The 23,534-nt window shown below is 49.3% G+C and overlaps 1 long non-coding RNA gene across 1 annotated transcript in view; it reads right to left on the bottom strand.

Annotated features, from left to right (window-relative positions):
* The window catches only part of LOC105005204, a 27,414-nt gene extending 4,359 nt beyond the window's left edge, over positions 1-23,055 (bottom strand). The window contains exons 1-2 of the long non-coding RNA XR_827297.1: positions 22,802-23,055; positions 8,658-8,736 (exon numbers count right to left, since the gene is read on the bottom strand). This is a non-coding gene — a long non-coding RNA (uncharacterized LOC105005204). The remainder of the gene's footprint in view (positions 1-8,657; positions 8,737-22,801) is intronic.
* Positions 23,056-23,534: the final 479 nt, after the last annotated feature.

Genomic DNA, 23,534 nt, shown 5'->3' on the forward strand with positions numbered 1-23,534 from the left:
ACTTCTGCCACCTGGAGAGCCAGGCAATGCCCGGGAAGGGTGCTGGCCCTAGGTGTGCATCTGGAGCAGGTCAGCTTCTGGGCCTAGGGCTCATTGTCAGCTCCCCCTCCCCACAGAGAGAGGCTGAGCACGCCCTCATTCCAGGTAGTGCCCTCCAGAGGGCGCTGCTTGTGTGAACCATGCCCCACTGGGGTCCCCTGGAGAGATGGCTCTTTGCACACATCCCTATCTGCCAGCCCCCTCGTTCAGACTCAGCTCCTTCCAGAACACAGGTGGAAGCATCAGGAAAAGTGAAGCAGGGTACACTGCAGGCTGCTGTGCCCGCTCCAGCTTCCCCGAGTCCCAAGACCCGGCCCTGGTCAGCTCCAGCTTTGGGGCACCAGCCCTCACCCCCTTCCGCACCCCCCCCCACCACTGAGGCTGACTGCCAAAGTAGCTAACACCCATGACAGCCCAGGCACAGCTTACATGGAGCTGGGGGCAGGTGCTGAGCCAAGTGTAAATCCCTCAGTTTCTGGATGGTGGGGAGGTCCAGAGGACGAAGGAAGGGACTGGGGTGGCCAGAGAGCCATACAGGGATCTCAGGGGCTGGAACAACAGCTGTTTACCAATCAGGTGGCCGTGCCAGCCTGTACCAGCTGAACGTCTGCCCTGCCCCAGTCCCCTCTCAACCCTAGGCTGGAATGTGTAGTTCCCAGCCGAGGAGGCCTGTCTGGGGCCATGGTGAGAATGCCTCCATATATCCTCCACTCCCGGGAAGACCAGGGCACGACTCCCCGCACACTCCATCAACAAGTGTAGCCCACGTAGCAGAGACCCCACTGCTCACAGGTTCTAGCTATGGTTGAAAAATGGGCAGGTACCCCAGCCAGGATTCCCAAGTGCCCAGATCATGGACGATTACAAGTAGTCAGAGCATTTTCTTTCCCTTCTGGTCTCTCTTCCCTTGACTATCTCACCCCACCTCATCTCTTTCTCTCCCACCTCTTTCTACTGCCTCCCATCATCCCAGGGGACTTCCTGACCAATCCTGTTGGCCAAGTGCTCCTCCAGCCTGTCAGAAACCTCAGCTTATCTGAGACCATCCCCTGGGGAGGTGACCACTCCCCACTCCCCACTCACTGTTGGGGGTGGGGGGCAGGCAGGGCAGTGGGGGACTCGCTAGGGGAAAAGATGGTCTTCACATGTCCCCCTGCCCTCCAGGGACTAGGGGACAACCTGTAGAAGGGACAGCTCTGAGGAGATGGGACGTGCCCTTGCCCACCAGGCACCAGGGGTGTTGGGGTGGCAATCCTAGAGAAAGGAACAAGCACAGAGAGGGTGGCCAAACCCCCCTCCGCCAGGCGCTCAGTGTGACCTGTGCTTTCAGAGAGGACAGGGGTGGGCACTGTGAGTCTGCCCTGCCCCAGCCCCTCACCATTGCCCTGGGGAGCTGACCCACCCCCCACTCTGTGACCCTCTCCCCACCACGCATCTGCCAGTCTCTTCCTCTCCATCGCTCCTCAGATCTCCAGGCTGAAGGCTGAAGGGACTGAAAAACCACGTGTGCACTCCAGCACACACACGCACACACACACACACACACACACACACACCGCCACCACCGCCCATGACAGGGCCCCACAGAGAGGAGAGGAGTGTTCCCAGAAATGCAGCTGCTCCAGAGCCGAGCCGATCTGGGTCACGGCGCCCTTCCCACAGGGGCTGCGGGGAGGCTGGGCGTCCCCCGAGCGGCCCCTCAGTACGGCCGCCGCAGGAGTTACCTTGAAAGTCCCTCACACAGAGTGTCTCTGAGGCCCTGCAGTTCGCACTGCTGCTTCCTGAGCAGACCTCCTCAGAGACGCCTGTGTGGGGCCGCGACGGGGGGTCCGGACCCCTGAGTTCACAACCAGAAACTATCACAGTCTGGCTGTGTGACCTGGAGCCCACCTCTGACTTCAACGTCTTCTCTGTAGAGTGAAGATGCAGACTGGTTTCTGACGCCTGTTAGGGCTTCCAGTCCAGGGGTGTAGGGGAGGCGGAAGAAGGGGTCAGGGTGAGAGCTATGGATACTCAGGCCTGTGGCCTGGCAGACTGGAAGAGATGCAGGGAGAACCAGGGAGCTCCACTCCGGCACCACCTCTTAGAGGTCACAGAAGGGCTCCCCAGGTGGTGCAGTGGGAAAGAAACCCACCTGCCAACAAAGGAGACGCAAGAGACGCAGGTTCAATTCCTGGGTCAGGAAGACCCCCTGGAATAGGAAATGGCAACCCGCTCCAGTATTCCTGCCTGAGAAATCCCCTGGACAGAGGATCCTGGTGGGCTACAGTCCCTGGGGTCACAAAGAGTCGGACACAACTGAGCATGCACGCATGAAGATCACAAGAACATAATGTGTGGGAGACAGTGAAGGGCCAACTCTGCAGTCTGCGATCAGAGCAACAGCCTGGGTTTGCCTGTTGCCATTGACCAGAACAGCTGGGACTGCAGCAAGAAGGATCTGAGTTAGACATGCTGGGGCCTACCAAATTCCTCTTCTCTAGAGGGAATTTAGGATGAGAGCCTCGGGAGGTCTATCTTGAGACTTCTCACTGATTGGTAGCCTGGGTGAAATGCCAGGAAGTGGGAGAGAAGGGGAGAGACAAGAGGAGAGGAAGACAAGGTGTTAGCTCCCATCCCCTCCCAACCTTTTAGGAGAGGAGCTGGGTGGGGTGCCCGTGCCTCCGGTCTTGGAGCTGAAGTGGAGGAAGGAATTTGTCAGGGGTGTGGTGGAGCTGAGCACAGGGCAGCAGGGAATGGAATGACAAGGCTGTCAAGTGGCGAAGCAAGTGTTTGTGGGAAACAGAGAGAAAGCCCCTTCTCTGGTGGGAGGGGGTGAGAGGGAGCCTCAGCCCGGGGCTCCCTGCCCAGGCACCCCAGCCTTACTCCAGGCTCACAGAATCTCACTGGGGCAGAGCCTGCCCCTCCGCTGTGACTGCGGCTGGGGCAGGGGAGCCCAGAGCCACTGTTTGAGAAACAGAGTGACACCCGTGCAGCCTGGGCCCAGGTACTAGGGAGGGAAAGGCTGGGGGTGTCCACAGGGCAGACTGAGCACAAGGGGCCCTCCTTCCCCCGAGACTGCAGGACACTCAGGCCGGCTCTGCCTTTTTTCTGGGCGTCATGCCCACCCCTCCCCTGGGGGCAGCTGGGCAGGCTCTAGGAGAAGGTCTACCCTTGATCTCCTCCTGGCCCGGCCCTCGGGCAGGTGGGAACATTCTGAGACTCATTCCAAAGTCCCTCCGTCTCTGTCCCATACCTGGCATCTCTGGTCTCCTGAGGGGATGGAGGCTGAAAAACCACCCATGAAGTCCATTTTTTCCCTCTATCCATTTTCTTTTTTTGCTGCAATGAGGGCCAGGTAAGGAGAAGTTTGAGCAAGGCTGCGCGGCCGGGCCCTGCAAATACCTCAGCCAAATAATGAACAATCCGAGGTGAGGCCAGGGCATGTGGATGGCGGCCAGGTGAGCAGATGAGCACAGATGCAGTGCATGTGTGTTTCAAGGAGGGTGGTCAGCCATCCAGCCCCCTCTGGAGGTCCAGGTCCCCAGCACCTGATCTTCCAGCCTGGAAAGATTTATTAAAGTAATTCCATACCTCTGTCCAGCCCACCCCCACCCTCCCAGGCTTTCTCCACATCACCATCCTCCTTCTTCTCTGTCTCTTCCACCCAAGCAGGAGGAGTTGAAGATTTCCCCCCACCACCACCACCTTCCCAGGTCTCTCCCTACAAAGTCACCTGGGGACACACCACGCACACCTGGTGGACCTCACCCCACCTCCCCTCCTGGCCTAAGGCTCTTCTGGAGATTCCTGGTTGCCAGAGAACAGGGACACAGGTGTCCCCCATGCACCCCAGGGCTGGCAGAGGCGGCCTCCAGCTTCATTGAAGCTGCCCACGGGGAAGGTGAGAAGTGGAGCAGGGCTATCCTGATGAGCTGGCTGGGTGCTGACTAGGGAGCCCCATCTCTGGCTGTCTCTGACCCAGACAGAAGTGGGGGGCCCTGAACCCCCTTCTACCTGAGCCGGCAGCGAAACCCCACTGGGCACTTCCAGCAGCAGGCTTCAGATGAAGCTGTGGTCTGACTGCGGACACCTTCCAGACGTCCTTGGAAACCCAGGACCCCCTCCTCAACCAGAACCCCTCCTGAGTGCCTCACCCACCCTGAGCCTCTAGAGGGCGAGGGAGAGCAGCGCTGGACTTCCCGCCCTTGGGGCATACCCCGGTGGCCCTTGGCACAGGCCCCTGGGACCAACCAGCTGTCCCCACTCCCCTGCCCCTGGGGGAAAGGGGCCCACGCTAAAGGCCGGGCAGCCACACTCGCCATCTAGGGGCAGGAGAGTGGGGGCCAGGTCTGGGAGGGGCGCTGCTCGGAGGACTCGGGCACAAGCAGGCTGTGGGGGGTGCTGAAGAAGGATGAGTATAATCAGAGGGAAGATTATCTGGGACCAATCCGAGATTATTCTGCTATGCATCTGGGAACGGAAAGGAGAGCTGTGCCCTGGGCCCTGGGAATTTCTGGTCATTCCCTGATGTGGGAATAATGAGGGGCTTCTTGGCCCCCAGAGCAAAGCTGCAAGGCTCCCCCACCCTCCCCAGGGTCAGAACTAGAGTGAGGCAACAAGGGCATGGTTTAAGGAGGGCTCATTGTCAAGTGCAGGGCCGGCCCTGCCCGTAAAGTCTGCACCCTCGTTCCCCTCATCTTAGCCCCAGCCCTGCCCTCTGGGTTGACTGTCCTGGGGACTAAAGCCACAGGCATATGGGAGGCAGAAGTGGGGTGGGAAAGCAGAAGGGTCCCTTTTTCACACTGGATCCCTCAAAGGAAAGAGCTAATCCCCAACTCAGCGAGAGGGGAGGGGATGAGGACGAACACAGCTGTTTGTTAACTGAGCCTAGGTCCCTGTGTTTATCTGTCTGTGTCACTGTCTGCATGTATATTTGTGCATCCGGATTGTGGGTCTGCCAATTTTTAGCTGTGAGTCCTTGGGCAAGTTACCCAACTTCTCTAAAGTTCTGTTTCCTTGAAATCTTGTAATAATAATACCCATGCCACAGGGTTATAGTAAGAACTGAATGAGAAAATATATGCAAAGGATGAAGCGTAAGCACCTGGCCTGCACACAGTAGAAACTAAAGGAATGGTGATTGCTACTCCCCTTGTCAATGACATTATTGTGTATGTGGCTTCAGCTTACGTTGCAGCCTTATTTCCCACTGTCGCCCTGTGTATAGGTCCCATTCCAGCCAAGCAAGTCTTCTGATGGCCCCAAACACACACATTGCTTGTTTCTTCCTCCTGGTCTATGCTCCATCAGTTGAAAATGCTTCTCTTAAAACAAGACTTTCAGAACCACTTTTGTTCCGTGGTCTCCCCAAAGCTCTTACAGCATGAACTGTCTATGCCTCTCATGCCAGCCTCATTGTGCTGTTCAATGCAGTTAGCTCTCTGGGGTGTGTGTGTAAGTATGAACTCTCTCCAAGCACACTTATACAGGAGGGGCTGCACTGTCCAGTGGTCTGTATCTCCCCGACCCGAGCCCAAGGACTAATACAAGCCTGTAGGTGCAGGGAGCCACGCGTAGGCTCTTTGTGAGTGATGACGATGATACTGGTAAAGACTGCCTTTGACTGCATTCCTACTGCGTGCCTTACATGAGCTAATTAATCCCCGTAAATTATCACTGTAAAACTACAGTTTGGAGAGTTTAAGTAACTTGCCCAAGGTCAAACCGCAAATAAACAACAGGACTGGGATTTAAACTGTCTGGCCCCAAAACCTGCACTCTTAAGAGTGCAAACCACTATGGTTTGAATAAAAGAATGAACTGAAAACCAGAATTTCCTTTTCATACTCTAAGAAGGAAATAACAGGAAAGCAAAATGATATCAAAACTTCAGTCAAATGCTTTCAGGGTTTCAAACCAGAGTCCAGTGGAGGGGGTGGGGGGAGTCCTGATCCCACACCATTCAGAGTGAGGCCAGAGACCTCAGATGTTGCCTTACTCACTATGGTTCTGGGAAAGAAAAAAAAAATAGCAAATGAAGTTGAAAAAATATTCATCCCAGAAAAATCATTTACCTTGATCACCAGAATATTCAAGTTGATCCTAGTTCTATTTTGTCTGTAGGAGAAACTTAACTTTGCCTTTGTTGATCATCAATTTAGCACCTTTTTTATAATTAAATGGGCAACATTGGCCAGTCAGCAAATATTACATGGAGTAATCACCAGAAAACCTTTCACTGACTGGTTTTCACACATACCCCCATGGGTCCCCAGCTGTTATAGTAAAATTTGGTCATGGCTCTGTTCTCTTTTGCCATCTTCCTTTTGTCGTTCCGGGGCTGGAACACCTTGGAATGTCTACGCTACATTCCTCTCCTTCTGACTCAGTTTTCTTACCTAGAAAATGGGGATAGGGCTTTCCTGGCAGTAGGGTGGTGGAGAGTCCACCTGGCAATGCGGGAGACATGGGTTCCATCACTGATCAAGGAGGATTCCACATGCCACAGAGCAGCTGGGCCCTTGCTCTTGCGCCGCAATTACTGAGCCTGTGCTCCAGGGCCTGGGAGCCGCAACTACTGAAGCCCATGCAGCCTGGAGCCTGTGCCAGGCAGCAAGAGAAGGCACCACAGTGAGAAGCCCGAGCCCGGCAGCCAGCGGGTAGCCCCTGCTCTCCAAAACTAGAGAAAAGCCCTCGCAGCAATGAAGACCCAGCACAGCCAAAAATAAAAAAAGAAAGAATCTATTTTAAAAAAGAAAATGGAGACAATAACACTACCAATTCCACAGAACTATGGCAAGAACCTAATGAGGTGACATGTATACATAAAGCACAGGGGTGACTTCCCTGGCGGTCCAGGGGTTAAGAATCCACCTGTCAGTGCAGGAGACTAAGATCCCACATGCCACAAAGCAACTGTGCCCTCGCTCCACAACTACTGAGCCTGTGCCACAACTAAGCCCTGATACAGCCAAATAAATAAATAAATATTTTTAAAAATAAAGCACAGGGGTTGGCATGGAGTGAGTGCTTATAAACATGTCAGGCTATGGTGGTGTCATTCTGAGCAGGGTAGAGGTTCCCGGTTGCCAACCCCACTCTGGCCACAGGGAAGCAGCTTCTCCCAGCGCTTCTTCCCTCCTGTCTACTAGGATGTGTTCCCGGAAAGCTGCCTTCTGCACTCTCTTAGCCAGCCAGTCACACCTCAGCCACCCAAAGACTTAGAATCATCTTTGAACCCTGAGACCTCTTCCCATCCAACTTTGTTTTTTCTGACTTGGAAGGCAAAACCTTCTGCCACCTACACAGCTTGCCCCAAATCGTATTTGCTTCCAGCAAACCATTTGCTTCCAGACTACCTGCAAAATCCTATATATCCCCAAAATGGAGCTTTACACACCTTGGCCAAAAAATCAAGTTTGCTCAAAACACTGTGGACTCTATTTCTTTTTGTGAATTGACCTCAGACTTCATTGTACACCAAACAAGGAAATCAACCTCATAATTTGGTGCCACACCTTGTCTTGAACCAAAAAAAAAAAAAAAGGTGTTGTTATTACCTGTTCAGTCTGCTCACTCTTCTGGGTCACACATCTTGGCATTAAATAACTTTTGGCTATTTCCACATACTATTCAGTTCCCAAAGATGAAATCCTGATATCATCAAGGAAAATTTTGAACGGAATAAAGGTTCTGAAGCCACTTCATTTCCTCATTTGCTGATACATAAATTCAGTAAATATTTCTTGATACTTTCTTACATGCCAACCCCTGGATGAAATACTATGGTAAAACAGACTGACACAATTTCTGTCCTCTTGGAATGTACAAGTTAACTCCTGAGCAGAACATACATGGCCTATGATTATGTGGAACTGGTAATAATAAAAAAGCCTCTAATAATGAATTAAAGGAACTTCTAGGAAAAGATGCCAGCCTGAACACCTGCACCCACTTTTGCTCTTTCCTGAAACTCCACTAAATCAAAGTGAAAGGCTTTCTAAACTTTTCTTTCATGATTTTGCTTCTTAAGGAATATACCCACAAGGACAGGAAGGATGGGAGAGAACAGCAACAAAATTTTGGAAGCTAGAAAGCAGGTGGAAGAAGAGTAAAGAATATGAAACAGGTGGTGATGAAAACCATTACCACCTAACCTGTATCCCAGAATCTCCCAAAGGCGCAGGAACTGGTGACACCAGTTACCCGGAGAAGTGAGCGTGAAGTGGATTGAGTGAATAACGAGGACTGGGAATGTGTTTTTTAAAAGCAGTCAGAGGGACTTCCCTGGTGCTCTAGTGGTTAAGACTCCAAGCTCCCAATGCAGAGGACCTAGGTTTGATCCCTGGTGGGAACTACACCCAGGATGCCGCAACTAAGGAGTTTGCATGCCATAATTAAGACCCGACCCAGGACAGTCAAATAAATATTTTTTAAAATAATAAATGAAATAATTAATTAATTAATTTAAAACAATCAGATTCTTTCCCTACTGAATATAGCCAGTCAAAGGATTGAAGCGGTTGCCTGGTGAGAGAAAACAGGTCTCTGACAAGGAAATTCCAGGAAACACTGAAGGAAGGAGTACCTCACTGAAAATGTTCACACAGTGGATGCTGAGACCTGGGTCCTCTTACCCGCTGAAATTCCCAGAACACTGGCCATTGTCCTCCAGGATGGAACCTGAAGGGTGTACCTCTGGGAAATCTGAACAACCTGAAAGGAAGAAGAGACCAAGGATACTAACATCAGAGGCTTCAAAATGAAATATTCCAACCAGATCACCCTAGTGTGAGGCTCACAGACCACAGGCCACACACAGTCATGCATACATACACACAGAAGAACTTCCAACCAGCTTTTCAGACCCTTATATTTAAAAATAAGCAGACAACCAAGGCTTATGGCACATCTGAGGAAAGCTATGACTTGGAGGAAGCTGAGCCTATGTAGCAAGAAGAAAGCTTAAAAATAACATTATCATTATATCCTGAGCATGATAAGGAAAAAATACTGCAAAAATGAAACAAAAATAGAATAGTGTTTTCTAAAAAGAGAACATGAGAGAGGTTTTAAAAATCAAACATGTCATAGCAGATAAAAAACAAACTCAGTAGAGGTTTAGAAAACAAAGCTAAGGAAATGTGTATAAGGTGGAGGGAATATAACAAAAGGATGGAAAATTTTGAATGACTGTGCAATAAAATTGGGGGACAAGATCAGGCAATAATAACCAAATAACAGGAGAACAACCAAATAGCTGGAGAAACAGAGAAACTAAGGGCAAGACATCATTAATGACATGCTCTAAGAAAGAACTGAAGAACTTCTGAGATCCCAGTGCAATGGAGAATCATTTTTTTAAGTATTATTTCAAATTTCAATTTCCAATTTTTCATTATTAATATATAGAAATACAATTGATTTTGTATATCTATCTCGTATCTTGCAACCTTACCAAATCCATTTATTAGTTCTAGCAGCTTCTTTGTATATTCCATCAGAGTTTCTACATGGATAATCATGTTGTCAGCAAATAATGACAATTTTACTTCATCCTTTCCCATCTGAATGCCTTGTATTTATTTTTATTGGCTTATTGTACTGTTAGAACCTCTGGTACAATGTGGAATAGAAGCAGTAAGAGTAAACATACTTGTCTTATTACTAATCTTAGAGGAAAAAAGCATTCAATCTTTCACTGTCACAGGTTTTTGTCTGTACAGGCTGTTTATCAGGTTGTGGAAGTTCTTTTCTATTCCTGGTTTGCTGAAATTCTTTTATCAGTAATGGTTATTGAATTTTGTCAAATGCTTTTTCTACATATATTAAGATGGTCATTTTTTTTTTCTTTTTTAATTAGGTAGTACAATGAATTACATTAATTTTTTTTAAATTTTACCAATCTTCATTCCTAGGATAAATCTCACTTGGCCATGATGTGTTAGCATATCTAGAAAGATAGAGTTAAATTAGATTTACAAAAGTTTTGTTAATAATTTCTGCATCAACACTCATGAGGGATACTGGTCTATAACTTTGCATTCTTTAATATCTTTGTCTGGTTTTGATATCAGAGTAATGTTGGCTTCACAGAATGAGTTGAGATTTCCCTCCTTTATAATTTTCTAGAAAACTTGTGTAGAATTGATATTTTCTTCTTCCTTAAATGTTTGGCAAAGTTCATCAGTAAAGTCATCTGGGCCTGGAGTCTTTTTTTGTGGGAGAGGTTTCAACAACAAATCCAATTTTTTTAAAAATTGATGTAGGTCTATTCGGATTATCTGTTTCTTCTTGAGTAAACTTCTATAGTTTGTGTCTTCAAGGAATTTATTTACTTTATCTAAGTTATGGAAATTATTAGAGTAAAACTATTTATAATATTTTCTTATTATCTTTTAAGTGTCTGTAAAATCTATAGAAGTAACCCCTTTAATTCTTGATACTGGTAATCTGTGTCTTTTCTCTTTTTTTCTGCTCAATCTGACTAGATGTTTATTCATTTCATTGATCTTAAAAAATGGTTTTTGGTTTCGTTGATCTTCTCCAATCTTCTATAATGTTTTCTGCTTCATTAATTTTTCTCTGATATTTATTATTTCCTTTCTTCTGCTACTTTATGCTTAATCTGCTCTAGTTAAAATTTTTTAAGTTCGGGAATTCCCTGATCATCCAGAGGTTTAGACAATGCTTTCACTGCCGTCACCCAGGTTCAGTCCCTGGTCAGGGAACTAAGATCCTGAAACTGTGAAGCACATGCAGAAAAAAAGTAAAATAAAAGTTTTTAAAGTCATTAAAAATTTTAAACTGTAAAACAAGGACTTCCTTGGTAATCCAGTGGCTAAGACTCCATACTCCCGATGCATGGAGCCCAGGTTGGATTCCCTGGTCAGGAAACTAGATCCCACACACACTACAACTAAGAGTTTGCATGCTGCAACTGAAAGGTTCCACGTGCTACAATGTAGATGGAAGCGCCCATGTGCCGCAACTAGGAGCCTGCACTGCCAAATCAATTAATTAATTAATTTAAAAAAATGTTTAAAACAAAAATAACACAAGAACAAGTTTTCATCTGTTTTGTGCTCTGGAATAAAATTTCCATTTCAAAAGCTCTCAAGAGGTACGAAAACACATCGAATCATTCATACAACAAATATTGAGTCCCTGAAAGTGTTGAACACTATTCTAGCTGCTGGAGATAGAAGAGCAAATAAAACAAAGTTAACGCCCTCAGTGAACTGACTTCTAGTTGAAGGACACAAGGCGATGCCTAAGTAGGCAGATACATGTATAAGATGTCAGGCAGTAACAAATGCTGAGCAGAAAAATAAAACAAGATGACGGGGACAGAAACTGAGCAGGCTGAACGGAACTATTTCTATTTCAAACGGGCTCAGCAAACAGCCAGCTTTGAACAGAGACATGGAGGAAGTGCGGGAGGCCACAGAATGTTTGAGAGAGCAGCAAGCCTGAAGTACCCGAAGTTGGAACTTGCTTCTTTTTGAGAGAAAGTGAGAACGTCTAAATGGCTGGGGAGAGAGGAAGCTAGGGGGTCAGAGCACGTGAAGTCTAATTGGTGCTGTAGAAACTTCGTATTTAATTCCGAGTGTGGTAGGGAAAACTCTGGGATAGCCTCCCAGGATTCCTCACCTGCTGTGCACACCCTCTGTGCAATCACAGGACGGGTCTCACTCCTGCGATTAGGTTCTATCACATGGCACGGCTGACTCTTGAAATGAGAGGCTGTCCCAGGGAGCCGGACCTAGTCACATGAATCTTTTTCTAAATTTTATTTTTATTGGAGTATAGTTGATTTACAGTGTTGTGTTAGTTTTTGCTCTACAGCAAAGTGAATCAGGTATACACACACACATACACACACACACACACACACACATGTATATACTCGTTTTTTAGATCCTTTCCCACACAGGTCATTACAGAGTATTGAGTAGAGTTCTGTGTGCTATACAGTAGGTTCTTATTAGTTACCTATTTTATATATCAGTAGTGTGTATATGCCTGGAGGATGACATGGCGACCCACTTCAGTATTCTTGCCTGGAGAATCCCCATGGACAGAGGAGCCTGGCGGGCTACAGTCCATGGGGTCCCAAAGAGTAGGACACGACTCAGCGACTAAGTACACACACACAGTGTATATAAGTCAGGCTTCCCCAAGTTTCATTAGTGGTAAATAACCCATCTGTCAATGCAGGAGACATAAGAGATGTGGATTCGATCCCTGGGTCAGGATGATCCCCTGGAGGAGGGTACAGCAACCCACTCCTGTATTCTTGCCTGGAGAATCCCATGGACAGAGGAGTCTGGTGAGCTCCATAATGTTGCAGAGTCAGACACAACTGCAGCAACTTAGCACACACATACGTTATATGTTAGCCCCAATCTCCCAATTTATGTCTCCCTCGCTCACCCCTGGGTAACCATGTTTCCTACATCTGTGACTCTATTTCTGTTTTGTAAATAGGTTCATTTGCACCTATTTTTTTAAGATTCCATGTATAAGTGCTATCATATGATATTTGTCTTTGACTTACTTCACTCAGTTTGAACATGAACCTTTTAAAAGTAGTTTTCTCAACAATGAAAAACCAACAGCCCGATTCAAAAATGGGCAAAAACTTGAAGAGACATTTCTCCAAAGATATACAAATGGCCTGCTGCTGCTAAGTCGCTTCAGTCGTGTCCGACTCTGTGTGATCCCATAGACGGCAGCCCACCAGGCTCCCCCGTCCCTGGGATTCTCCAGGCAAAAACACTGGAGTGGGTTGCCATTTCCTTCTCCAATGCATGAAAGTGAAAAGTGAAAGTGAAGTCGCTCAGTCGTGTCCGACTCTTAGCAACCCCATGGACTGCAGCCTACCAGGCTCCTCCGTCCATGGGATTTTCCAGGCAAGAGTACTGGAGTCGGGGGCCATTGCCTTCTCCGATACAAATGGCCTATGAGCATATGAAAAGGTGTTCAACATCACTATTCATTAGGGAAATGTAAATCAAAACTACAGTGAGATACCACTATACATCCATTAGGATGGCTACTTCATAAGAAGTTGGGAGGGAGGTTCTAGAGGGAGGGGACATTTGTATATCTACAGCTGATTCATGTTGATGTTTGGCAGAAACCAACACAATTCTGTAAAGCAATTATGCTTCAATTAAAAAAATAAATTAATTAAAAAAAAACAGAAAATAATAAGCGTTCATGAGGACATAGAGAAATTGAAAGCTTATGCACGGTTGGGGGGAACGTAAAACGATAACAGCCACTGTGGAACACCGTATGGAGATTCCTCAAGAGATTAAAAACAGAATTATTATATGATCCAGAAATTCTATGTCTGGGCATATACCCAAAAGAATTGAAAGCAGGGTCTCAAAGAGATATTTGTATACTGTGTTTATAGCAGCATTATTCACAATAGCTAAAACATAGAAGTAACCAATGTGTCCATCATAGATGAATGGATAAGCAAAATGTGGTATAAACATACAATGCACTATCATTCAGGATATCAGAATCCTTTAATATGCTACAACATGGATGTACCTTGAGAACATTATGCTTAGTAAAATAAGCCAGTCACAAAAAGCCAAGTACTATATGATTCCACGTATATGTAGGACTTAGAGCAGTCAAAATCATACAGGCAAGGGCCTTCCCTGAGGGCCCAGGGGTTAAGACTCTGCCTACAATGCAGGGGGTGCAGGTTCAATCCCTGGTTGGGAACTAAGGTCCCACACGCCATGGGATGTGGTAAAAAAAAAATTTTTTTAATCATAAAAGCAAAAAGTAGAATGGTAGTGGCCAAGGGCCAGGGGGAGGGGAGGACCAGGAATTATTGTTTAATGGGGATACAGTTTCGGTTTTATAAGATGAAAGAATTCTGGAAGCATACAGTGAAGATGTTTACACAACACTGTGAATGTATTTAACACAGCTGAACTGTACAATTGTAAATGCTTAACATGGTAAGTTTTATGTGTAGTGAAGTGCAGTTGCTCAGTTGTGCCCGACTCTTTGCGACCCCATGGATAGTAGCCTGTACCAAGCTCCTCGGTCCATGGGATTTTCGAGGCGAGAGTACTGGAGTGGGTTGCCATTTCCTTCTCCAGGGAATCTTCCCAACCCAGGGATTGAACCCAGGTCTCTCACATTGTAGACAGATGCTTTACCACCTGAGCCACCAGGAAAGTAATCTACCACGATTAAAAAAAAAAAAAAATGGGGGAAAAAAGTGGAGCTTTCTTTGGCTGGTCAAAGAAGTCAGAGATTTAAGGCATGAGGCGTTAATGTTCCATTGCTGGCTTCAATATGGAGGGGCCCACATGGCAAGGAATACAGGCAGCTTTTAGGAGCAAAGCACCATCCCTGGTTGACAGCCAGCAAGGAAATGGAATCACAGACCTACAGTGACAAAGAACCAAATTCTGCCAACAATAAGAATGAGACTGAATGTGGATTTTCCCCCAGAGCCTCCAGATAAAATCTCAGTCCAGCCAACACCTTGATTTCAGTCTTGCAATACCCTAAGCAAAGAACCCAGCCAGCCATGCTGGACTCCTGACTTACAGAGCTGTGAGCTAATAATTGGATGTTGCTTTAAGGTATTAAGACTAAATCGGTGGTTGCTTATTAAAGAGCAATAGACAAACAATACACCCAGTATGAGGAGAAGCCATAGGTACAGGTAATCTTTTTATGAGTTTTATGTCACCCCAGTTAGATAGTAAGCTCCCTGAAGGCATAAACCCAACAGTCTACGTAAACCCAACGCCCCTCCACAAGACTGGGCCAGATGCCATGTGGACATCCAGGCAGTATTCCACAAATAGCTAAAACATTTTGATCAAAGGCAAGTTTGGGGGGAAAATGTCTAGGTTCTTTTATTTACCACAGTGAAGGACTGATTGATATATGTGCAAGTTCTTTAAGAAGAAGTTGCACTTTATGTATGTATGTTTTGTCCTCTCCTATGGGAAATGACAGGAGAAGGCAATGGCACCCCACTCCAGTACTCTTAACCTGGAAAATCCCATGGACGGAGGGGCCTGGTGGGCTGCAGTTCATGGGGTCGCTAGGAGTTGGACACGACTGAGTGACTTCACTTTCACTTTTCACTTTCATGCATTGGAGAAGGAAATGGCAACCCACTCCAGTGTTCTTGCCTGGAGAATCCCAGGGACGGGGGAGCCTGGTGGGCTGTCGTCTCTGGGGTTGCACAGAGTCAGACACGACTGAAGCGACTTAGCAGCACAGGAAATGACATCCTCAAATGCAACAGGCTAAAACAGAACTCACCTTCCATCCAAACACAGCTCCTCCAGACCTTCCCTTCTGCTGCCAGCAATACCACCATCACCCAGGTACCCAGGCCCTGAACCTCAGACTCACACTCAATTCCTGCCTCTCCCATCTACACCATAGTTGGAGTCCTGGAGATTCATTTTCCAAAATGCCCCTCTGTAAGTCCCAGACTTCATGTTCTCGCCACTATCTGCATAACTAAGGCCTCTTCTGCTCTCCCCTGCCTTAGGGCAAAGGCTCCCCGAGAACTTAACCATTCCCTCTTCCCTGCTTCAAATCCTCCTTGGCCTGCCACCTGACTAATACCCCTAAGATAACACTTGGCAATGTAAGCCTTTTCTATAAGACTTTCAGAGGCTCTTCATTGGTCACTCAGGTAAGCTGGGTACCCCACACCAAGCTGTGAGCATCTTGAGGGCAAGAGCCATGTGATAAGTTTCTTTGTAGGATCATTGATATGCCATGTCTGTACGAGGCTATTGATGATAATGGTCATGACCAGGAGCATTTGGAGGCTTCCTTTTCTTCTAGGTCAGAGAAGACCAGTTTGGGTTATCATTCTCCCACAGTCTAAAGACTTAATCAGAAGCAGAGGAAAGCTATGAAGTGTGTCTGTCTTCTCTATAAACTTATTATCCCCAAACCCTCCCTGCGCCTTGGAATCCTGGCTAGCATGCAACTCCACCCCAGTTGTTCCTTTATCTATTATCAGCTGTCACATCTTTTGTTCACAATAAGGGGGTTCCCTTCCCAAGGGTGTATGCAATTTGACATAGAGATAGCCTTAAAGTAAGCAAATGTCATGGACAGAGAAGCCTGGTAGACTACAGTCCATGGGATCACAAAGAGTCGGACACGACTGAGCGACATCAATTTCACTTTCACTTTCTTTCAACTATCAGCTGGTGGGTGGAGTGAGACTTTTGGACTGGGATATAGAGCTTTGCTACCACATCCAAAAACACAGCCTCGCCCGTGCAGCAGGACTGATGTCAATAAAAGTATTGAACACGCATACCCTCCCCCCAACAGCTGGGAATAGAACTAGAGTCTAGGAAATGGGCAGGATCCAGAGCAGGCTGCTGGGAGAAGTTCCCAGTGAGAAGATGGAGAGGAAATCTGTGAGATGTCAAGTGTCCGGAGATCTTAACCGAATAAAAGAAAAGCTCCTCCCATCCTCTCCACCTGAGATCCTTCTCCAACACCCCCAAAGGTCACACTGGGTTGGAGGGCTGGTCACTCAGTCAAGAGGTGCAAGAAAGGCTGCTATGACCTTGGTCATTTTCATGCGCCCAACCTCATTACCAACTCCAAAGACAGTTTAAGTCCAACACACCCCAGGAGTGAGTGATGGAGAAGTCATCTTCCGATCCATCAGACTCTCCCTGCTCCAGCTGTCCTGTTCCGGTTGTTAAAGCCCACAGAAATGGTTCCCTGTGCAGTCCTTGCCTCCCCATAGTTGCAGTCCACAGCTTCCCGGACCTAGAGAGGGGAAGCCTCTATGTATGTGCGCATGTACAGGGTGGGGGTGGGGATGGGTGAGGGTGACCCAGGAGGATGAAGGACCGGGGAGGATGAGGGGTGTAATGGAAAAGGAGGAAGGGAGGAAGATGTGCGCAGCCTGGGGGGTGGGGTGGCCTCTGGCATCCTGGAGGAGTCTTCCTCCTTAATTGCTTGAGTTCTACAGCTGTCATTGCTAACGAGAAATTAAAAAGCACCCTGACCTCCGCCCCCACCCCTGCCCCCAACCTCACAAGTGCTTTCTCAGCACGTTGCTCTGGGAGAAGCACCCGGCTGGAGGACGCTACGGAGACCCAGGGACGCCTTGGGCTGATGGCTCTCTGCTCCCTGAGGCGGGGGAGGCAGGAGGACACAGTGAGTAGGGGAGGGGAAGTGGGCCCCCAGCTTCTCTGCTCAGGCTCTTGTTTCCTGGAGGTCCTGATTATTGTATCTCCTGCTTAATAATCCCCACAGCTCTTCTGGGACTTGTCAGACCTCAGGTCCAGATTTGGAGGTTGGGAATTGGGGTCCCTGGAACTGTAGTTTGAAGATCTAGACTCAGCTGCCCTGGGCTCAGTGGGCAATTAAACCAGAGAGAAACGAAGAAAGGATGGACCAGGAACCACTGTAAGAAGGATCTCAACTCGCACAAGGGAAGAGCCTCCCAGTTCTCTCTCACATCGCACCCAGAGAAGCATCTTCTCTCTAAGGATAAGAAGCTTCTGCTTAGCATCGCCCATGGGAGTCTGCGTGCTCTACCTGTTGCCTGCCTCCTCTCCCCACCACCCTCATGCAGATCTCAAGGCCAGACACTAACTTATTTGCTCTCGGAATGGAATTCCAGCACCTAGATATGAGACCATCAGTGTGGCTCCTTCCTGCCACCCACCCTTCCCCCTCCTCCTGTCAAGGACCACTGGATTTTCACAAGCAAACATTCTGATGTTCTAATGTCTTCCCTTCCCATTTTTCACCCACAGTGCCCCCACCGTTCTGCACAGTGCAGTTAGATAGTGGCATCATCTACCCGGATTATAGACAACGTCCCCCAGTGGATCCTAGCTCTTTCACTTTAAATAGTAACGCTGCAATGAACATTGCTGCTCACCTAGTGAAGTGAATACGATTCCTGAATACATTTGCTATTATTCTTTCCAACTTGTGTAGATACTATGGAGATGGTGGCGGTGGTTTAGTCTTGAAGTTGTGTCTGACTCTTGCGACCCCATGGATTGTAGCCTGCTAGGCTCCTCTGTCCATGGGATTTCCCAGGCAAGAATACCAGAGTGGGTTGCTGTTTCCTTCTCCAAGGGATCGTCCTGACCCGGGATCAAACCCACGTCTCCTGCATTGGCAGACAGATTCTTTACTGCTGAGCCACCAGGGAAGCCCACTATGGAGATTAGTGATAGGCGATTTCATTTCAAATTGTTCCTAACTTCATCATAGATTGTTGCCTTCACAGATTTCCTCAAATGGCGGATACCCATCCTACAACAACTGTCCTCGAGAGTTCTGGGGTGTTTTGAAGGGGTTTTTGGTGTTAAATTTGGGTTTTCCAGCTCAAGATGGCTGGGGATCTGCACACAAAGTCAACGAACACATGCAATCCCCGATCACATTAGTATTCCATCCGTTCTGGCAAATCTTACATAAGTCCGTTTTTATGTAAGTCAGAATCCCGTCAAGTCAGAAGATAAACGAAGCAGGTATCTGCCTGGCAGCAATGTAAACACAGGGGAGGACAGAAACCTGCCCAGTGAGGGTGTCACAGCTCCCCTTGCCTGTGAACAAGGGTTATTTCAGAACGAAGGAGCAGAGAGCGTGACACATGCGTTTACACCCCATCAGCCAGCACTCTCCTGCCAAAGCTGCTGGAAAAGCTTGAGTCAGGCTGAGTTTACATAAGTCAGCCTTACGTAAGTTTTTACCTATAAAGATGCTGGAAGGCACAGGGAGAAATGTAAATAGCCAGGATTATGGGTGTGAGTTTAATTTGGGGGACCCGATATTACGAGACCACTTTAAAAATCATGTAAGCATGATCAAGATGAAGCTTGGGCAGAATGCCTACTATGGGTCCAGCCCTGAGGAGGGGTTGTCAGATGATTAAGAGATGTTATGAGATGGTCCCTGCCTTAATGAAGCCTATAATCAAGTTATGGAAAGATCTAGAATCCACTAAAGCAGCTTCCATCTCCCACTTGGCTGGCCCCCCAGGCTCTGGCCACTGTCTGCTCACTCTTAATGCCCCTCCCCCACATTACTCCCTAGCCAAGCCCTCCCCTCATCCTGTCCCCCAGCTTGTCCCCACAGAGGAGTAAACCTCTCCATGTATGGGACATTCCTTGGCATGTCACTGACATTCACAGCAATGGCAATGTCAAAAGGCACCCCTCTCCACGTCCCCCTCCCTCAGCTGCCCTCTTTGCCTCCCCAGTATCTTTGGGGGGGCGGCAGTGTTCCTGACTTCACTCTGTCCCCAGTCACCTCTCCAAACACAGCTCGGGGGGGCTCAGAATGGGAATGAGGGTGGGAGGGGAAGATAGGCCTCCACCATCTGCATGTTCTCAGCAATCAAATCAGTCCTCCCCCAACGCCTATCCCGGGCTGGGGGGGAAGGGTGGGGGGGAGGCGGACAAAGGGGGGCGAGTGCTGAGTCAGGATATTCCTCACATTCCCTCCCTTCTCCTGCGGCCGAATGCCACAAACCCTGCCTCCAAGCGACCTGCCTCCGCGGAGCGGCTGCTCCCGACACTGATCCCAACTCAAGACCAGCCCTCCTCCCGCACACCCAAGCGGGAGGCCACAGGAAGGACGTTGTATGGCCTACTGTCCTCTGGGGCCCTGCTAGGAGGAGGGTGGAGGGAGAAAGAGTCCCCCCCTTTCACCCCGACTCCATTTCCCCCACCCGGCCCCACTCACAGAATCTGCTGCCCCTGGTCAGGGAAGGACAGCGAAGGTGGTGGAGGATGAGAAGGAAGACCCCCTGCAAGGCACACACAGCAGGCCATCTCATGGGGCACAGTCCCCTCTTGAGGGCAATGTATGGAGAGCCTCTGGGGTACAGAAGCAAGCCTGAGGGAAGAAGCCCCAGGAGAGGCTTCCAACTCTGGGGAGCCCCCCCAGTCTGAAGAGAGGTCATGCTTGTCCTCAGGAAGCCCAAAGTTTGATGAGGGAGACTCCCCGCAAGACTCTAGGGAGGAGGCTGTGCTCTCACTAACATATACCAACAAACAAATAAAGACTCAGAAGTTCAAGGGCAAAGCTCTGTGAGTGAGCCTTTTGGGGAAGGGTAAGAAGCACAGAAAAGATCAGCAGGTAAAAACTGGTCTAAATAGCAAAGGAAGGCTTCCTGGAGGAAGAGATTCTGGGGGACAGAAAACATTTCCAGAGGCTCAGAAACGAGCAAGGACGACAAGAGGAGCGGGAGGGCCCAGGACACAGAGAAGTCTTTCCGAGGTCCTGAGAACGGGCTTTGGACAGGGAGCAGGGTCCCAGGCTCCATTCCAGAGGGCAGCAGCCAAGGCTCTGCCCCTCTCAGGCCACGGACGCCTCCTCAACACGAGGTGGAGCTCGGCCCCAGGACCCTGAGGGCACCTCCAGCAGGATGTGTGTCGGGCCCTCCTGCTCAGCTCAGTGCTCTGATGTCTAACAAAGGACCTGTGTTTTCCTTTTCACTGGATCCACAGATTATATTTCCGGTCTTGCCCCTCAGCCTGGAAGGTCTATTTCCTTCCCTCCGTCTTCTCCTCTGGTGAAGCCTCAGTAGGGGAGAGAAGGCCAGGATGGCTGCCTGGAGCCTTGCTTCCCAGCTCCTAAAGGCTGCTAGCAGGGAGGAGGCGGGCCCCCCCCCCACCCCTCAAGGCTGCATGGCCTGAGTCCTGGCTCCCGGCACATGCAGGTCCCAGGCCTGACCCTTGGCAGCCAGCAGCAGCCCACTCAGCCCATAAATGGCCTCATCCCTTGGAGGGCCCAGCAGGATCATTTCACAACGTGTGCACTCTACAGAGTCCGTTCTTGGAAAGCTGGGGACGGGACAGCTCAGTCCTGGGTGTGGGAAAGGCCTCAGCCCCTGGGGTCCACACTTGCACGATAAACAACCAAGGGCCAGCTTGGGTAGGAGAGCGGGTGGGGAGAGAGCTTAGCCAGTGTTCTGTGGCTGGGGAGAGATAAGGGTCCCCCCGCAAGAGCTCATCACGCAGCCATTCCTGCTCAAGGGGGTGACTCCAATCAGATGCGGGGCACGGGAAAAGGCTGGAATTGAGGATGTGGGAAACACGTGGAGGGTGGCAGGGGAGGCTGTCATAGCCCAGTGGGCTGAGCGGACCAGTGAGCACCCGCATGGGTTTGGGAGATGAGAACTTGGGCAGTAGGTGCCCTGCCCTTGCACAACTGGCATCGAACCACCTGAGCTGGGAAACAGAAGCAAAAGAGAAGCCGGGACCCCAGGAGGGTTCAACTCTGTCCTAAGTCTAGTAAGAAACAGGGCAAGGAAGCTGAGCCAGGGGTCAGGCATTCTCAGAGAAGGCTTCCCGAAGAAGGGGCTTGAAACAAACCTCTTTGTGACAAAGGAGAAAGAGTGAGGCTTTACACAGAATAGGGCTGAGACTGTCCTGGCAGAGAGAAGAGCCTTTACAAAGGCCTAGAAGTGCCTGAGAAATGAAGATTCCCCCACCCCACCCGCTTCGGGTGAGAGAGGGGGCGGAGCTGGGCTGATCCATGGAAAAAAAGCCCCTGATGACGGATCAGGGCCAATCCGCCTTTGATGTGCCAGTTCGAATAACTGAGGCCTGGATGCTTCTAAGAGGCAGGGGCCAGGCCGGCCTCCTGGGAGCTGCTGGAGGAGGGGGACTTAGCAGCGTGACCGTCATTGCGCAGGTGCTCAATAAATGTCTTAATGAAGGCATTGATTCACTGATTGATTCACTGATTGATTGATAGGGGTGGCGCTTTTCTGAGAGACTGGCAAGTGCCCCCTTCTAATACCTCAGTGGAGATTATATAAATACCCTGCAAATTCCACCCATGGGTTAGTGCCTCCTCCAGGCGGCCTCCTCAACTCTCCTGGCTCCTCTACTCAGAGACATCAGCCTCTACAACAAAATTACAAAATTAGCAAAAAGGATTTCCATGTACATATAAAATTCGCGTACATATAACAGCAATAATAATTAACATTTAGTGATCATTTACTGCATGCCAGTTGCTTTATGTGTCTGACCTCGTAAACCTTGGAACAACCCTTGCAAGTAAACACAACTAGATGCAGGAAAAAATGTGCGTCCAAGAGAAATGTTTTTAAATTTCTTTTGGTTCTCTGACACACATTTTTCACATTTTAACATCTCTGAAATCAGGATTGCCCTGCAATCAATAACAAGAAGGCACTGTGTCAGAGTTTAATTAGCAGTGTTCTTTTCTTCTTAACGGTGCGTAATTTGTTTGTCTTGCTTTTGATGAAATATAGTTGATTACGTCCATGGTCTACATAACTGACCACCTGCCCTTTGCAGTCAAGAGCGAATGAGAATCAGCACTGTTTCTTGGTTTCCAAGTCTGCTTTCTGGGCTTTCGTCTCGACTCATCAGCCTGGGGGCTGCCTGAGGACAGGCTGACTTTTCTCCCCAGAGCTCCCAGCAGCCCTCAGCCCAGCACCCCCAGCTAGGGAGGCCCCTCAGACATGGCGGGGCAGAGCATGATGAGTGGGCACAGAGAATCCTGGACCTTCCAACCAAGCCCTTTTTAGGCAGCACAGAAAGAAGAGCCCCAGAAAGCTGATCTCAGCAGATCCCTGAAGGAATGGAGGTGAAAGGGAAGGAACAAGATTGCCCCACACATCTCCAGGAAGCTCTGGGCCGTTAGAAACCTCGCAGGCCGGCACCAGGCCATCCAAACCAGGAGCCAATTGCAAAGGCTGGCCCCGGCCTCCTCCAGCCCTTGCTCTGCTTACCTGCCAAAGTGTGTTCCTTGGCCTTCCCCTCTGCCCTGAGGCTGGATCGGAGGGAAAGCAAGAGAGGAAGGGACCAGCCCCGTTGGAGAGCCGAGGAAACCGAGGCCCCAGGGACCCCAACCTGGCTCTACACCAACGAAGGTGCTGACTGGTGCCTGGGCCCGCCCTCCAGGCTCTCCTCGGTGGGGGATCTCCGGGAGGCCAGGGGCGAGGGGAAGGGAGAAGCATCTCTTGCCAGGGACTCTCCCACTTGGTCAGAGCAGTGCCACCACCTCCTCCTCTTTCCCTCTCTTCCCAGGACTCCTCCCCTCAGAGGCCCATCTTCTCTGTCCTCCACTTCCCAGAAGCTCCATCCCCGGGATGCTGGTGGCCCTCAGATGCCCATTGACCGCTGGGTCAGGTGCCCAAGCCCAGCCTGGTTGGTGGGGGTGGGTGAAGGGAAGAGAAATCACTGCTTGTCCCCTTCCCTTCAGACCTGGGGATGGAGGCCTCTGAATCTGCAGCAGGGCTGGGGGATTAGAGTCTTTAATGAGGACCAGGGACTGCCGGGGTTAGGGAGGGGGGCTTTCATCCTGGCCTGGGTTGGGGAGGGGAGCCCAGGGTTCTGTGCTGGGCTGCACCCTGCCTTTGGAGGCACACTGATGGACCCTGCTGAGGTGCACGAGGAAGGCCAAATCATGGCCACCCCTCCTGTCCACGGCCCACCAGGACTCTGCAGCCAGAGCGACACACG

This window comes from Bison bison, unplaced genomic scaffold (genome assembly GCF_000754665.1).
Source record: "Bison bison bison isolate TAMUID 2011002044 unplaced genomic scaffold, Bison_UMD1.0 scf7180017864487, whole genome shotgun sequence".
Classification (NCBI taxonomy): domain Eukaryota; kingdom Metazoa; phylum Chordata; class Mammalia; order Artiodactyla; family Bovidae; genus Bison; species Bison bison.